The sequence below is a fragment of the Nuphar pumila genome, chromosome 14, assembly GCF_984573655.1.
Source record: "Nuphar pumila chromosome 14, dmNupPumi1.hap1.1, whole genome shotgun sequence".
In the NCBI taxonomy this organism is placed as follows: domain Eukaryota; kingdom Viridiplantae; phylum Streptophyta; class Magnoliopsida; order Nymphaeales; family Nymphaeaceae; genus Nuphar; species Nuphar pumila.
Window position 1 is genome coordinate 1952289 of NC_143262.1, and position 14761 is coordinate 1967049.

At 38.5% G+C, this 14761-nt stretch overlaps 1 pseudogene across 4 annotated transcripts; it reads right to left on the minus strand.

Moving 5' to 3' along the window:
- Positions 1-6521: 6521 nt before the first annotated feature.
- On the minus strand, positions 6522-13975 carry LOC149816042 (large ribosomal subunit protein uL15x pseudogene; annotated as a pseudogene). 4 transcript variants are annotated; one of them, XR_016427622.1, is made up of 2 exons: positions 11162-11370; positions 6522-6632 (listed from the first exon to the last, which is right to left on the minus strand). The product of XR_016427622.1 is annotated as a large ribosomal subunit protein uL15x pseudogene, transcript variant X4 (transcript). The 4 variants fall into 4 exon arrangements; XR_016427621.1 differs by lacking the exon at positions 11162-11370 and adding an exon at positions 13527-13975 and having other exon boundaries at positions 6542-6643; XR_016427619.1 differs by lacking the exon at positions 11162-11370 and adding an exon at positions 13387-13975 and having other exon boundaries at positions 6548-6632.
- Positions 13976-14761: the final 786 nt, after the last annotated feature.

A 14761-nucleotide genomic window follows, 5' to 3' on the forward strand; every position in this document is an offset into this window, starting at 1 on the left:
GTGATGGTTTGTATCGATTAAGAATCAAACTCCAAATTCAGGAATCTCACTCCATTGAGAACACAATGATTGGCAATAAACGTGGTCTAAAGGATGATCAATCCTATTTGCTTTGGCATCGGAGGTTAGGACATATCTCGAAAGAGAGAGTCCAAAGACTCGTAAAAGAGGGAATCCTTGGATCCCTTGATTTTACGAATATAGAGCCATGTGTTGACTGCATAAAGGCTAAGCAGTCTAACACATATAAGAAAGATGTCAAACGCAGCAATGGAAAGTTAGAAATAGTGCATACGGATGTCTGCGGCCCTTTTTCACCGTGTTATACGGGTGAAAAGTATTTTGTCACCTTTATAGACGATTACTCACGGTATATGTATCTCTACTTATTATCTGAAAAATCAGAAGTCTTTCAGGTTTTTAAGGACTTCAAGAAAGAAGTAGAGAAACAAACCGGTGAAGTTATTAAGGTTGTCAGGTCAGATAGAGGTGGCGAATATTATGGTCGTTTCACTGAGATGGGACAAAAGGAAGGTCCATTAGCGCGGTTTCTAAAAGAGGAAGGCATTGTACCTCAGTATACCATGCCTGGTAGTGCTTATCAGAATGGTGTAGCTGAGAGGAGAAACCGTACGCTTAAAGAAATGGTTCGAGCGATGTTGAATCACTCAAACCTTCCTTTAACCTTGTGGGGTGAAGCTCTTAGGACAGCAATGCATATTTTGAATAAGGTTCCTACGAAAGCTGTTCAAAAGACTCCTTATGAGTTATGGACAGGTAGAAAACCTTCTTTGTCATATATGCACATATGGGGATGTCCAGCAGAAGCTAAATTGCATAACCCACATATAAAAGCTTTTGATCCTAGGACAACTAGTGGTTTCTTCATTGGTTATCCAGAAAGATCGAAAGGCTTTAGGTTTTATTGTCCATCTCATACACCACAGATAGTGGAAACAGATAAAGCAAGATTTCTTGAAAATGGTTCTGTTGGGATAGATGCATCTCAAAATATTAATTTTGAGGAAATGCAGGATTCAGGTTTCTCACCTGCTAAGGATAATGACCTGACTTTCTCTATCATTGTTCCTTCGAGTAATATAAGAGAAAGTCCAGTCAATGAACATCAATCCCAACTAGATCCGGTTGTTGATGAGGATATACAACAACAACAGGATACAGAGGTTCATTTTGACCCACCTGTAGCACCTGTATGGAGGTCCACCAGAATTAGGAAATCTGCTATCCATCCGGACTATGTGGTGTATTTACAAGAGTCAAATGATTTCATAGACATTGATGAAGATCCCTTCACATTTGCAGAAGCCATTGAAAGTGAAAGATCAACACATTGGATTAACGCCATGAAGGAAGAGATTGACTCTATGGCAAAGAACCAAGTGTGGGATCTTGTACCTCGACCTGATGGAGTTAGACCTGTTGGTTGTAAATGGGTTTACAAAACCAAAACAAACTCTAAAGGTCATGTGGAGAGGTACAAGGCTAGGCTTGTTGCAAAAGGTTTCACACAGATAGAGGGCATTGATTATAATGAGACTTTTTCTCCTGTCTTAACTAAAGATTCATTAGGAATAATCATGGCCCTCGTAGCTCATTTTGATTTAGAGCTGCATCAGATGGATGTGAAAACCGCCTTCCTAAATGGGGATCTAGATGAGGAGGTATACATGCAACAACCTCCTGGTTTCAGTATAGATGACTCAAATAACTTAGTTTGCAAATTGAATAAGTCAATTTATGGACTTAAACAGGCCTCCCGCCAGTGGTATAAGAAGTTCAATCAGGTTATAATGAACTTTGGATTCACTGAAAACATTGTTGATCAGTGTATTTACATTAAGACTAGTGGGAGTAAGTTCATAATTTTAGTTTTATATGCTGACGATATTCTTCTTGCAACTGATGATTTGAGTCTTTTATATAAAACAAAAGATTTTCTTTCCTCTCATTTCGATATGAAAGACATGGGTGAGGCTACTTATGTCCTTGGAATTGAGATCCGTCGTAATAGAACTAAAGGTGTCCTTGGCCTATCTCAGAAATCCTATATCCTTAAGGTTCTTAAAAGATATGGGATGGAGAATTGTTCTCCTAGTTCGGCACCGATAGTGAAAGGGGATAAATTGAGCTTGAAGGACTGTCCTCAGGATGATATTGTGAAGGCTCAGATGGATGTTGTCCCATATGCTTCAGCAGTTGGGAGTTTACAGTACGCGCAGACCTGCACTCGACCTGATATAGCATTTGCTGTGGGAATGCTTGGTAGATATCAGTCAAATCCAGGCATTGCGCACTGGAAGGCAGCGAAGAAGGTCATGCGCTATTTACAAAGAACGAAAGACTATATGTTGATCTACAGGAAAGCTGACCACCTAGAGGTCGTTGGATACTCTGATGCGGACTTAGGAGGGTGTATTGACAATAGAAAATCCACTACTGGATACATTTTCCTTTTAGCGGGTGGTGCTGTCTCATGGAGAAGCGGAAAGCAGTCTACCACTGCTGCTCATACCATGGAGGCAGAATTTATTGCTCTATACGAGACTTCGTCACAGGCCATTTGGATAAGAAACTTCATTATGGGTCTTGGTATAGTGGACTCTATTGAGAGACCACTAAAGATCTTTTGTGATAATGAAGCAGCCGTGTCTTTTTCAAATAACAACAAGAGCTCAACATCGTGTCGACACATGGAGTTAAAATATTTTGTTGTTAAAGAAAGGATTGAGAATCATCTGGTATGTATTGATACAATTGGGACGAAAGAAATGACTGCGGATCCCCTTACTAAAGGGCTAGCACCGGGATTGTATTCCCAACATGTAAAGGGGATGGGTCTTTTTGATTCCTTCTGATGTATGACAATACATTATGTAATCACATTTGTGTTTATGTTTTGATTCTCTAGAGTTTTGTGTTATTGTTGATTTTGCATAAAGAATCTCTCATATGGGTTAGAGAGAATAGCAGAATAACAATATTAAAGGACCAATAGAATAGGTGAGAGACCAACCTATTCATAAAGGTAATTACTTTACATGCCTAAGCACTGAAGGTGAATTGTAGTGTAGTACAAGAAAATATGACATTTCATAAAGGGGTGTTCATATCCTTGACTCATACGATTTATCCTTGTGATAAATGGTGGCATGTGAACCCACATGAAGAATTAAATCGAGATAACGGTATACACCTCGATTTAGTACACTTTTGGTGTCAATGGGTCAAGTGGGAGAATGTTGGACATTTTAGGTTTTACGGGTCCAACCCGCAGTCTGACCCGGTTTGACACAGCCATTAGTGGGTCATGTAACTGGCCAAGTAATGGAGATAGTGGGTGAGAGTTACGTGAATGTGGAGAGACCACATTCACGTAACTGCCTAATCTCCCATTACAAATAAGGGGTTAGGGGCTACTGGGATAATGAGTGACTTGTAGCTGTTTCCCTGCCCAAATTCTGCTCCGCATTCGGACGCTGCGGAAAGGGTCCTGCTCACCGTCGACATAAGGCCTGGGCTCATTGTGGGCGTCGACCGGCTGAGGAGAACGCCGAATCACCTACACGATCAATGGCGAATCAAGGTACGCTCCCTATCTATTTGTTTTCACAGGGGTATCGCCAACATGGCGCCCATATAAATAACACCTTATGTTGTTGCCAGAGTACACTTTTAAACAATACTTAGGTGGAATTAAACTGCAACCATCATGATGGTTCTTAACCACCTAAATCTGCAATTCATATGGCTGCAGCTGTGCCATGAAGAGACCTACCAACGAGGATCAACAGTAGCCCACCATTATATATAGTCACCCCAATGGTTAAACCAGCAAAGCCAATGGTACTGAACGTGCAAACTGCGTTAATCAACCGCAATGAATGGACACCAGCCTGACTTCACACCATAGCAGCAACGACCTATCGACTTATTATCAATTGTTGGGTTATAAAAGGTTGTTTTATTTGCAGTAGTTCGAACATTCAATGTCTTTCTTCGCTCACATGATGGAGAAATCATCCTCTGATTCAACATCAAAACTAATTGTTACTAACCAGCAGTAATATGTATAGCAATGTTTTTGTTTTTGAAAGAAAATGATATAACATTAATGAAAAGATAGCTACAGATCAAATCCGATCAGCACCAAGTGATGAGGTATCACTTGCTGCTAATGAAAAAGAGTATCGAAATACAGAATCACTCATTCCCTTCAAATCCGTTGTTGTGTAAACACCAGCAGATAACAGTACAGTGAGGAGCTGGTGCAGAAAACCCCAGAACCGCAGGTGCAGAATACAATGAACAGCTGCAGAAAAAAACAGACAGCCACCATAACCCGCTGCTGCAGAGGTATTGTAGTTTCATTTCCGCTGCCCAGCACACTCAAATATGTATATCAATGTTATTGCCCAAAGAAGCCACCTGCTAAAAGAAAGCCACAACCCAATATCCCCAGAGCCCTTGACAAAAGAAGAAAGCAATCCACTATAAAAACAAAAACTTTCATGCCGAAGGCCCTAATAAAAAGGACAATGGAGTCAACAAAATTATGTCAATCTTTAGAGAGATGACTAACAAAACTTTGCTATATAAAAGAAGTATCATCACTAAATATTGTTGAAAAATGTACTCTGGCAAATCAAAATTTCACAGAGAAAGGGTCCGTTTATTTCATTCTCAAGGGAACTTGGCTGTTAATACAGAACCTAAGTGAACAGTTTTGAAAACATAATTTTGCTTGACAGGTGAGTAAGACTCATCTGCCTTCACCTAACAAATGCATAAGCCAGTCGGTGATGAATTTTTTAATCTTGTTTACTGCACAGAGAACTTGGTATAGGTATCTTCGCATACAACCCCCTGGGTAGAGGATTCTTTTCAACAGGATCCAAAGTGGTTGACAATTTTGCAGAGGGTGATTACACACACACACACACACACACACACATAGCAATAATGTTTTCTACCCTCGTAGGTAAGAAACACATATAAAAAATTTACTGGTTAATCTTGCTGTTGTGGCACACCATGCATCTCTTTTGACACATGATACACCAACTTCGTATGTGTATTTGAAGAGAGTAATGAAAGCATAGTCCTGGTATACTGTATGCATGATTTTGCCATTGAATTCCAGTGGATCCTTTTGCTGAAAGAGTCATGGTCTCATTCACTGGCAATGTACAAAGTGAAATCAGCTAATAAGTGAAACAGCCTATGACATGCCGAGATTGTGCTGTGTGCATGATTTTGCCATTGAGTTCCAGTGGATCCTTTAGCTGAGAGAGATCATGCATCAAAGATATAATCTTTAACATTTCAAAAGGCTTGATAGAGCCATCGGGTATGCATGAAAGATATAAGCAAACTGTTCAAAAGAAAAAAGAATTATCACTATCCATGTGCACAAAAAGATATAGCTAAGAATAGGGCTTCCCTTTAATCAAAATAAGGAAATCAGCATTCATGTGCACAAAAAGATATAGTCAAGAATAATAGGCAGCCCTTTAATCAAAATAGGGCCGCAAGCATCTACATGGTTTTATATATATATATATATATATGGTCCTTTCTTTTAAACATAAAGAAAAATGAAACTACTGATAGATGCTTCGCCAAAACAAAATGTTTTCCATCTAGCAACCAATAGTTTACTGGTTATGCAAACCATCTAACATTGTCAAAATTCATTGTTTCTTCAAATGTGGCATTATGGTCAAAAAGCAATGTGACATTTGTTTGTTCTGACCAAGAAAGGTCATTGCCAACTCGGGTTCGTTAGCTATGGTATCTGTAAGGGTGTTAAGAGACTTGATGGTTGATGATAAGGGTGTTAATGCTTCTTTCAATGAATCAATAATCTTCCTTTTCTTGTGTGGTCTTTCATTGTGATTTGGCTCCAGGTGCGGTAAAAATGAGTGTTGTTGGAGATTATATCAACAAAAACATCCTTTGTATCTTGAGCATCATATCGTGGACAATCCGGAATGTAGCATTCATCTTCATAGTTTTGATTTTTACCTTCATCAGCCACAACATCGATAACAATAACTGATGCCCCCCAGTAGCATGAACATTACATACAATGATGCTGAGTTCTGTGAAATTTGACATATCTTTCCCTCGTAAATACTTTAGATCAGGTTTTGCCTAAAAAATTAACAAAATAATTGCATTAGATATTAGCTTTTACAGAAGTAATGTGTTTTATCAAGGTTTGAATCAATGTTAGGAACATACCTCCAAAAATTCATCCCAGATTTCACGTGGAGTAGTGACTTGATGAGTAGCTGGATTATAGCCAAATCCACTAACATTTAGAATCTCCTTTTATATGATGATATTGCTTTGTCCATGTCTTCAATCGAGATTGGATATTTTCAACTATAACAGCAATGCTTAGCTTTGTACTAATCTCATTAGCCATTCTTATCATAGTTGTTTTCTTTTTATTTTTATCAGGCTTTCGTCCTTGATGAACTGCTTGCAAACATAGCTCGATGAGTAAGGCATCAACTTTCTTATGTGAATTCCAACGAAATTGTGCCTTTGAATCCTTACTCTTATCTTTAGCTCATTGGCCTTCATTCACATTGGCATCCATAACCCTAAAATTTTGCTATACAACACGATTAGTTATGGCAAAGATAAAAGTCATATCATAACATAATAAACATGACAAATCATATTATAAGGTATCAAAGAGTGCAATAAAAAGAAGACAATTCATAACAAAACATGATAAGAAAATCCATAACAAGACAATAGCATAATTCATAACAATATAGTTTTAAGATAACATTTTTGCCTTATATTGATGGAGATGTAAATCATAGGATAAAGGTTGGGTGGATGAAATGGAAAAGAGCAACTGGAGTGTTGTGTGATCGTAGAATGCCATTGTGGTTGAAAGGAAAGTTTTATAGGACGACTATTAGGCCTGCTTTACTATATGGTACGGAATGTTGGGCTGCCAAGAGACATCATATTCAAAAAATGAGTGTAGCTGAGATGCGTATGCTTAGATGGATGTGTGGAAATACAATAAAAGATAAGATTCGGAACGAGGAGATACGTAAGAAGGTAGGCGTTGCACCCATTGAAAATAAGATGAGAGAGAATCGTTTACAGTGGTTTGGACATACTCGGCGAAGGCCTAATGATGCTCCTGTTAGAAGGATGGAGAAATGGGAAAATATATTAGTTAAAAGAGGTCGGGGTAGGCCTAGGAAGACTTGGATGAAGATGATAGGAAAGGATATGAATGCTTTGAACCTCACCGAGGACATAACATTGGATAGAAATGATTGACGGAGAAGGATTCATGTGGAAGACCCAGAATGATTTTCTTTGTTGGTTCATATCGCCGACCCCAATTGTTTTGGGATGAAGGCGTAGTTGTTGTTGTTGTTGTATAGCTTACAAACCAAACCAAATTTAAAATATTTAACTAGACGAATGCTCATCAGCCCACATTCGTTGTGTAAGATTGTCTCTAAAGTCTTGCCAATCATCTCATTCTTGTTGAGACCTTGATAGGCCCCATATTCCATCCCCATCAACATATGGTTCATCATTAGGTTCACCTTCAAACATATCAACATCTTCTTCAAGTGAATCACCTCCCAAGCTTATTATAAAGTTATGCAAGATACAACATGCTAACACAATCTTCGTTTGAGTTCAACTACATTACGTAATTGGAAATGACGATGGTTAAAAGTTTCTTCTGGATCACCATTTTTCTATTCACTCAAATGGTAACGAAAAGCACGATGTGGAGCCAAGAACCCTGGTATATTTGGATAACCCGCATCTACTGCATAATATTTTCCTGCATTAAATGTGTTAGAAATTAGAATTCATTTGATAACCCATTACAATTATGTTGCTAAAATAAGCATTCAACATGTTTGCACTTACCACAAGGGACAGTGAGTTTATTTCTTTACCTTTGTAGAGCATCTGCTAACACTCTAGCATCATGTGCATATCCTTTCCAACCAGCTAGAACATATTGAAATTTCATATCGAATGACACAACTGCAAGAACATTCTGAGTAATGTTAAGGTTCCTATCTCTCCATCTTGGTTGATCACGTCTTGAAACAAAAGCAGGAATATGAGTCCCATCAGTGGCACCAACACGGTTCTATATTAGCCAACAAATTCATCAAATTTAACATTCAAAATAGTTGTCTTCTATTGTGTAACTTATTGAGAGAATTAATTTATCTTAAAATATGGACCGAACCTAGGATTGGTTTGAATTTCTATTGGTGTTGCTGATGTTGCTTGCTTTAAAAAATCAGGATATAATTTCAATACAGCATTAAGCACTCTATGAAAGTGTAGGCTAATTGTCTCTCCAGATCTGAAGCGTCCACCAATCACGTGATTTCGAACATTATGCCCAAGAGTATGTAAAAATATCACAACCTGTTCTTCCAACATAACATGTTTAGAGTGTGAAAGTAGTCCTCTCACATGCAATAGGTGACAAAGGCGAGAGAAGGCTTCACCAGTCATTCTTAGTTGATTTACACAATTAACATCAATGCCTCTAATAATTCCTTCAACATAAGGTACCCTGTATATCTGTCTATCATAGCCCGTCGAGCTATATAATTATCATTTTATCAATGATCTAATCAATAATAGCATATACTACCATTTCTGCTATTATTACAATCTCGATTGCTATGAGCCTTCTCTCACACACCAAGGTGAGGCATTTCTGTTATAATATTTTCAACAAAATAATGACATATTTCACTTCTTTCCTATGCAGTTAATAAAGAAACCACAATCACACCACTGTAATTAAACATTACCAAATAATACATTTAAAAAAAATAGTGTATCATATAGCTAAACTCAAAAAGTATATGTTTTATAGTAAGTATAAGAGACGAGAAAAAATTAATAAATATAATTAGGTCAGTTTTTTAATTGGGTCTCAAAGTTCATTCAATAATGCACACTTATAGCCACACACCACATAGTAGAGATAGAGTGGAGGTGGTTTGGATCCCAGATTTCTTCTCAAAAACAAAAAGAAAACAACAACCAACTCCAAGGCACTCCAAACAAATTTTGCATCGATTGAAATGAATACCATCACAAAAAAGCACCAACAAAAGACAAAAAATATCCTTAAAAACACAAATAAAACACCAACGAAATTTTTCGAAGAAAGAAGAGCATGTTAAACCAACAAAATAACCATCCCTAGAATTCAACAAGAAGGTATATCAAGAACTTCTTGGGAGATCAACCCCAAGAAATTGAGAAAACGCCAAAAAAAAACATATATTGAATATGCTAAACAGAGGTCACCATTATGTTCGAATATTTCAGATGCTTAACATAAGGAAGGGGGAATATATGGAAAATTCCCAATCAGAGGACTGAGATCTTTTGATTCCAGCAATTCGACAGGGATAAAAAAAATACATATTTTAATGAAACTTAAAATATCTGAATCAGATGAGTTCACACAAATCAACACCAAAAAAAAAAAAAAGATGAAACTTAATAAAAAGAGGAACCCACTAATTCTAATGAACGAAATCAGTCAACAGGGAAAAGAAAACATACCAATTACATTTAAAGATAAAAATGGTATCATTTCATTCATATTTAGATACAAAATAACATAAAAACAAAGGAACATATTGTTCAGAAACAAACACATCTACGGATAAATCACGAAAAGCAACTAGAAAGAAAGAGAGAGAAACAAAATAAAAAACGAAAAGGGTAGAAGAAAACCCAGAAAATTGTTACCTTCAGATAACGATGTCTCAGAAATTAGGTCAACACCCAACTCTCTCTCTCTCTCTCTCTCTCTCAATCGTTCTCTGCCACAACCTTCAGATAACGATGTCTTGGCGCCCTTCGACCTTCTTCCTCGCCGATTCCCCCAAAGGCCTTCTCGCACTCCTCACCAGCAGTAAATACAGAAGTAGTGGAAATAGGGAATCTGAATGGGAGTTAATACAGAAGTTGGGGAGGGCGTCGAAGGCAGCCGAGTACACCATCGGGAGTGGAGTCGGCATGGGATTTGCGGACTACCACCTCCCGATAGTGGTAGTCGAAACGTGGAACTGGTGTCGACAAATGCCACACCGGTTACACAAATTCCATCTTCTCCCTCCATCCCAAACGGAGGGAAAAGAGGGAATCCACTCCGGCGACCAATTTTCCACTCCGACGACGAGATTCCAAACAGCCCTTAGTCACTTTCAAAACAAAAACTCCTACCAGAAGAGCAGGGCCATTGTGGGTGAAATGGTGAGATATGAGTTAGGTGAATGGGCTCAAACTGGTAAAATCATAATTCGAACCCAACATATGGTACAGTATCCAAAGATTCCAGCATTTATTGGACCCATATTGTTGAATCGTGTTGATAGTCCTATGCAACTCAATACTTGGGCATAACCACTTCGGGTTGGTAGTTGAATATGTTCTGAACAGAAACATGGATATAGCAGCCAGATCCACATGAAGACTGACAAAGGGACGTAAAGATGTAGACATTACTAATCTGACATAATAGGATTTAACCTAATCTGATTTGGATACCTGTTGGACGCTGACTAGTTCAGGTTGATATATGAATTTAAATCTCTTTACTGAATCCAAATGCCATTATTAATTGGGTGTAGTTTATTTCACTCATTCTGACAATTTATTTGGATCGAGTGGACAATTCAACAGATCCTAACCATTAACATCCCTGCAATTAAAAGGGCCCTACAAGGGTGCAAAGAAGAGACAGATTCAGATAGCATGTAGGATTGCTGAATCTCTGCATAACTGGATATGCGTTGTCGTGTGTGGAGTTAGATTCGGATTCATATATAAAAAAAATAAAGAAAAAAAAAACAAATCTGGATCAGATTAGCTTAAATAGCAAATCGGATTTTACTGTTGTAACATGACTTAGACGTTAGTCAGATTCAGATGTAAAACTCTACACCAAATGCGAACCACATCATTATCCAGACCTGATTATTTTATCAAATCTAACAAAAAAAATTTAAACACGATCAGATATCCAACCTAAATCCAGAACAATTGACACCCATGTATATATATATATATATAGAGAGAGAGAGAGAGAGATGACCTGACTCCAAGCATCAGACAATAAGAGCTTGGGTGGAACGAGGCCTCAAACTTTAACCATTGCCGAGTACAGTGGTGGATAGAACGAGGCCTCCAACTTGATAACATCGCAAAGCTCAACAGTATGCACTGCCTATTAGAACCCTTTTTTGCCTTTTCAACCAGTTGACAAGCCAACAGATGAAATGTTTAAAGTTGGTGCAATCTGATTAAGCGTTGCCATTGTTGGGAGTTTACCTTATGTCAATCCCAAACCTAAACAAAAAAGAAGAATGATGCCAGTGGCAATAGGTAAAAATCAAGTGTTATTGTCATGTAAAACTAACTTCTTAAAGGCCTCATGTAATTGGGATAAGGATCCATAATGATGATGATCACGATTAGTATTATTGGGGCTATGTTTTGGTGATTGGTTATCATGTTCAGTCACTTTCAATATATTGCATTAAATTGTACACAAAGCAAATGATTTGGTAATTTTTTAAGATGGCTTAAGACATTCTCAAAGGAGGTTTTCTTTCTCTTTTTTCCAATACCTGGTCAACAAGGCAAAGCATATTTGATGATTTGAAATGATCTTGAACAAGCAAGCAGGCTGAGCTTCAGTAAACCTGCAAGCATGCAAAGTTAAGGATTGTGATGCAACTATATTTCCAAAGGCATAATCTTGTTCTCACAGCAGTGCTATTATTTCTAATTCTGGTCAATTTATATGATTTAGATACTCGAGTCCTCAAATTGCAGTCCAACGGACTAGAACAAAGTTAGCGATGAACTTAAATATTTTTCACAGTATGCAATTTGTTGAGGCTATTATGAATGTTCAGCTGGTATGGCAATTACACTGGAGCTCCCTGCTTCTTGCTCCTTCGACCAGAGGAAAGCAACCAGCCCGAGACAGCACTTCGTTGAGGTTGCCCAACAGTCTGATGCCTCAGTACATGAAATAGATGTTTTTCAGTTTTCACCTTTTTCTAAAAGGCACTTCATGTTTGAGAGTTTCATTTCTGAACTCTTATTTATTAGAAAACACAAACCTTAATAAGAATTCATGGCAGATATGGTGTTCACTGTTAAAGGTATGGTTTTCCATCTGTCATAGTTTTCTCACTATTTTGGTACTAGAAAATTTTAACAGAAAACAGTTGCATTGTGAAAAAATCAAATCTATAAAAGATTCTAAATTTCACCTGCTCAAGATGAGAAAGGGGTTCATAGACTAATGCACTAATGGAACCACACAGACATGATATGTGGCTTCAGGATCAAGAATTCAAGATTGCAGAGACAAACCACACTTTGGAGATCAGACAGTCTTCATGTTTTGTGAAAGAGAGATGCCTTTCAATTCAAGAGGGTGATAGAAACTGAACATTTGGGAGAAAACTCTAGCTCAAGTTCAGAAAATTACAAAGACGACATTAATTCATGGTTCAGGGTTGTCTTCTTCAAAAATATTGTTTACCTCTCATATTGGACTATTGCTTTGCTGAGCTACTCTTGAGACCAACTTTCTTATCTAATGACAAAGTAGAGATTTCTGCTAATTACCATTCTTAGCATTGAGATCCCGAAGAAGGTTCTAAAAACAATCCGATTACAGAACTTTACAGAATTTCACAAGTGGTACGATTTTAGTTGAATGTGGGACGGTTCCTTGTCTTGGGCCCATGCCAAATAGTGTTTCTGATCAGGTAATAATACTTAATAAGGGCCTTGATATGGCTTGAGTTGAACCCTTGTTAAGATTCCTGGATGGAATCGCAGTAGGCGGCATCATGAAATTGTGTATTTCAAGGAGAGATCTTGGGTGCTATGATCCCTCATTGCCAAAGATACTTTTCATGGGAACGTAAATATACAATTGCAGCCACATGATGATTTACTGTCCTATTAGAAACTCATTCAAACTACCAACACACATCTGGAAACTCCTAGATATGGCTTACAATGGGGAAGAAAGGATGTGATGATATAAAAACACAAAATGCATTTACGGATCACTACATAAATAGATGCCGACCATGAAAAAATCAAATTTAGAATAAAGTCACACTCATATTCCTTAACTATATGGTGTTCACTCAATTGTGCACGCATTCAGTTTGTTCCCAAACAACTGTAACTGTATAAACTCAAGCAATCAAAAACTTAAAAGGAAGAAATCCTAATTTCTTAACAAAGATGAAACAGATCAAAACCTTAATTATAACATAGGCATGATACCTTATTTGAAAGGATTTAGTCCATGACAAAATTCATCTCGACTTGATCAACAGTAACAAATCCATATTGTAAAAGTGAAACCCTTCCAAATCCCTAGATCGAACTATCGATCCCATAAATTGTGGAAGGCCAAACCCTACCGATGCAATCAAGCAGTCAGGAAGACGGCGCCACCCGCCTCCTTGATCTTCTTCTCGGCCAGCTTGGAGACGAGCTTCGCCTTGACGACGATGGGATGCAAGGGAGGGAGGTTTCCCTTGCCGAGGACCTTGAAGTAGCCGAGCTGGGTGACGTCCAGGAGGGGGACGTTCTCCGGCGACGCCTTCTCCTTGGCCTCCGGCGGGAGGAGCGACCACAGACTGTCGATGTTGACGATGGGGCAGTGGAACTTGTTCCTCAGCTTGTGGAAGTAGCGCATCCCGACCTTACCGAAGTAGCCGGGGTGGTACTTGTCGAAGAGGATCCGGTGGTGGTGGAGACCTCCGGCGTTGCCGCGGCCACCCGGGTGCTTCCGGTGCTTCCCGATCCGGCCGTGTCCAGCGCTGACGTGACCCCTCTTCTTCCGATTCTTCTTGAATCGTGTTGTCATTTTCTCCGACGATTCCGGCTTCCGCGCCGACGAGACGATGGGAAGAGTGTTTTGGGCATAATTACAAGATGCCCCCTCTTCTTCTAACTTAATGCCAAAGGGGAATCGCTGAATATGAGATTTTGTGATGTTCCTGTTTGATAGGAAAGCATAACAATTCCTAGGATTTGAAGTTCTTGAAATTTGATGAGAGGTAGATGGTTTGAGGTTGCTGCCAACTCCTTACGTTTGGGAAATTTCCAGAATTCTCTAGAAATCAAATGACACTATTGAGTAGTGGATCCAAACACCAGAACTACAAGAGGGATCAGGTTTTCAAGATCCTGATGTACATCCTTAATTCCATTTGGGGCTGGGACTTAAATTGGTTAAGGGCTGGATCATGGTTGATCCAAATCCACAAGTGAATTTTAAGGACTGGGTCTAAATCTAGATCTGAGTGGGATCTGGTGTGATAGAGTTGAACTCAGGTCAATTTTATATGATAGTACTAGATTTTGTTACAAAAATTTGTTTGGGACAAGTATTACAAGTGGATTAGCTAGAATATGGATTCAAACGTAAAGGTCTACCAGGGAATAAGAGATGTGAGGGAAGATAGGTATTTATTTGATTCCACCAACCTGCACTGCTGTTTGGAAGCCCGAATTTGAGAGATGGGAGTGTTGATGAGATTAGAAATGAGAGTGGAGGTGACCTATAGATGACAACTCCTGTCTCATCACATATTTTCTTCTCCACCCCCTTCATCCCTCCCATCTTTTCTCCAACACTGTCATCAAACTG